We start from the raw sequence: 4,068 nt of genomic DNA on the forward strand, positions 1-4,068 counted from the left end.
TAGGATTCCTTGTATATTGGACAAAAGTAATCAAGAAAAATGGGCACATAACATGATATACTTCAAAAAGAAAGATTAAATTTTGCGTACTGTTCACAAACAGTTAACACAACTACAAGAAATCTAAAATATTAACTGTTTACTATATCGTTATTTATTTAATTATTATTTAACTTCTGTTTCCAGCAAAATACAGCTCATTTGTTATTGTAAAATATGCTTAGTCGTCGTTGCATTTTTCGCCTAAATGTAATAAAGCATTCTTTTGAATATTCATCTATACTTAGAAAATATTACACCCCTGGGTTAATTAAATTCACTCCGTTTTCCATTTTAAACCCACGTCCGTTATAAACAATTCTTAGAATCTGCGTATTTTGTTCATATCGTATTCAACTAACAACGACAACTGATGCTCGCTATTTATAGAATTACATTTTTTATTTCTCCAACTGTATACATTTTTTCTAAATAAATTTACTTTAAAATTGGTCATCTCCTCTTCAAGTTCACCTTTTTCGTTTCACCCAAAAACTAAAATTTTAAATTGTAATGTAGAAATAAAACAATAATGAAACATCTTAAAAAACGCGTTACAAAACAAACGTCACTAAACAATGTAAAATTGAAATTTAATTTTCGTTTTACGCGAAATTAATCTTCGCCAAATCCTAACACCTTACTATGTTATGAAATATTTATCTACCCGGCGCATCCACCAGAAGTAACATTTCGCACAAATGTCAAGATCGAAATTCCTCTAACTCATGAAAGCAGAGCATCATTCAAGCTGTTAACGTCTTTCACGACCCTAGTTAGTGTGAATTATATCAAAACCAAGTTTGTTCGAGCCAAGAGATACAAATACGTAGTCGAGTAGCTCTAAGAGATCTTGATAAGCGAGCATCTTGCTTTCTTACCTTAGAAAATGTTTGATGGGAGTTTTATTCAAGGAGAGTTCATTATCCTCTTTTCCAAAAAAACAATAACTGAGAGCTCTGTATGTAAAAAAGCCTTCCTGAAAGACAAAGCGTAGCTAAATAACCCGTATAATTCGCGACAAAAAAAGATTACGAGGTCACTTAAAAAAAATCTACATCTGTTTAGAAACATTATGATTGATGTTTCTCTTGTAGCATTTTTATTAAGTTACGACCTCACTTTACCAAGTACATCCTTGAAACGGAAAGTGACATTTACCACCCTTGATGTTATTACTATGAAATGTGTGGTAGACAGGTTTCCGACTCTGCGGTAAAACAGATTCCGTCCCTCTTCATCTCTTAAAAAATTGTTTGACGGAAGTTTTATTCACCGTGAGTTCATCATCCTCTCCCCAAAAACAATAATACAGCCCTTTGAATTAATAAAAAGCTGCCCCGGAAGACAAAGTGTTGGTAAATGACTCGCCCGTTTGACAATAAAGAAGGATTACGAGGCCGCCGAAATGGGTCGACGAAGACATTAGCGTAGTCCTGGGGTCGTTATATGGAGTCCTCACACGTCGCAGTACGCATACCAATGACTGCATTACTGGCATTGCTCTTCTCGTCGAATTAATAAAGTCTAATAATGGGTGTGACGATGGGGTTAACACACTGTTGGCAAATTTCAAATGTGGGGTAGAATGCAGCCTGCATTGTCTCTCACTCTCTAGTTACACACTGTCAATATTTGATTTGGGAAATTGTGTGTGTGTTATTCGGGCCTTTTCATTACTTATCCCCACATCTAACCTGACCCGACCCTTACAAATTGTTTCTCCGACCAGACGATATCGAATTTCTCTATTTATGTTTTTCGTGTCGATTTTCCTTGTGGACTAATTTGACGCGTTACATGCAAGTTGACGCGAATGGGAAAGCGTGGAGGAGGGGAGTTACTTTCGACGGAATTAGTGCAGATTTTTTTAAATAAAAGCTGGAGTATTGCCTGGGTCGAAAGTATCGAAACTGGCAAAATCAGATATAGTCTTATTGATAGACCTTTCAAAACTGACACAAATAGAAAGCTGTGAAACATCAGATATATTTTATAAAATTGCACGAAATTCACCAGCTTTACTGAAACTATTAATCTTAGTTCAGTTAAAAGAGTTAAGAGATATTAGTTTTTCGATATCGTCAATAAGTTTAACGAAATATTACTGAGAAATTTCTAGAAAACTTAATACTTTTATTGAAACATGATTAAAAATACTACACCTCTCTGCAGTGCGTAAATTCCAAATACACTTCACGCTAATGTAAAGATATCGATCCTCTTGACAGTGTTGACAGACTCCCCAAGACAATTAAATTTCGCGAGTGGCAAAACCACCGAAATTATATCAAACAAAAATTTAAAACTTGCACATGATAAGCAAAAATAGCAAATTATAAATGTCAAAACTAAAAATATCAAAACTGTTTTCTACCAATGGAGACGTGGGTGAACTAGATCTTATCATGGTTTTATATTTTATTTGTGACTATGTTACTGATACGAAACAAGCGATTGTGGAACAGACGAAATTTTTAATTTGATATCGCCGACTCCCATTTTTAAATTTTAAAAAGTATGAAGTGAATAAATGTGTTGCACTATCGAAGATAGGCAAACGTGGTGTAGTGAAATATTGAGTGAAAAATTTACTAACATAGTAAAACATATTACTTTTTTCCAAAACCTTTCAAGTAAAAGCAAAATATTAAAAGAATTTCTTACGGTCACTCACCCTGCTACAATGATCAAAGACAGTATATTCTAATGGAGACTTTATACGGCAATAACATGTTGATCGTTGAAAGAACTACTTCATCGTTTAGATGAAGTAGTTCTTTTAACATCTATTACACAGGAAAATAAATAAAAATTAGTGAGGTCAGAAGTGGATGATAAAAACCCAAATTGGGCGACAAAATTAATGTTCGTAAATTATTCAACAATCGTCATTAGCAAAAACATTAAGACATCTTCGAAAAGGGTTCTACTTTATTTGAAAGAAACGCAACTTTTAATCATTCCAAACATAAATCAGTTGGTTACGCTAATGCTCACTGAGGGTATCTACTGTAGACGGAAAATCCTACGCCGCTTTTCGTGTTTATTCTTGGTGGAGGAGCGATTACTTGGGCATCAAGAAAACAAATAACGGTTGTTCCATCATCAACAAAACTCAATACTTAAGTAAGGCAAAATCTACAAAAGGATTCTTTTCGTTCACTTTATATCAACGCATTTATTAAAAAAACTGTCATTGAAGCTAATAAAACAAAATAATAACTATTTAACACTTAACATTACTTGCATTTTATAATCACTTACACTAGATTTACTGCTAATGGTGTGTAGATAATAATTATTCCATCCAACATTATGTAGTAAAACTTTATTATACTACAAAACACTTTTAAGAAACTATGGACGGAATTTAAACAATAATCATAAATTAAATGTATACTTTCACCTATTTATTTTTGTACACCTCTAGTGAAAAAAAACACGTAGAGTGATATATACTTTATATTTGTCACATTTATCGCTGTCGATATCGTACTTTACTTCAAAAACTCCCCAGGTTCGATAACCATTTGAAAAGTGATCCCCCTAATCTAATCTAAACACTACACAAAACCAACTCCAGACTCTAATTTATCGTCCTCAGAAAAAAGCTCTTAAAACTTCTGCCTTTCTTAAACAATTTAAAATCCAATTACCTTATCTAAATGTCCCTAATTTCTTCCTCATCTCCGCTAACTCCCCGAATTAAACCCTCTTGAAGCCTGCCCTCCCTCCCACATTTTTTCCATGTAATGGTCGTAAAATCAAATTAAATAGTCGCCATTAGCACTCTCCCATAAATCTCGTTTCCAATCCCATTTAAATTCGGAAAGGTCGCGACCTTCTGGTCCTCAGGAATGAGACGACGTAATGCTGCTTTTTCAGTATTTCCACTAGTTAGCATACTGGCGGTGATAAGAATGGTCTGTACACGCAACCGCCGGTGGGGGGCGGAAGTGCATGCCTCCGGGGGCGGCTCAACGTCGGCGTTGCGACGCTCATTTCGCCGCCGCGCTTTGGAACGTG

The sequence above is a fragment of the Zophobas morio genome, unplaced genomic scaffold, assembly GCF_036711695.1.
Source record: "Zophobas morio isolate AGI-343-1 ecotype UQ-CSIRO unplaced genomic scaffold, CSIRO_AGI_Zmor_V1 ptg000004l, whole genome shotgun sequence".
In the NCBI taxonomy this organism is placed as follows: Eukaryota; Metazoa; Arthropoda; class Insecta; order Coleoptera; family Tenebrionidae; genus Zophobas; species Zophobas morio.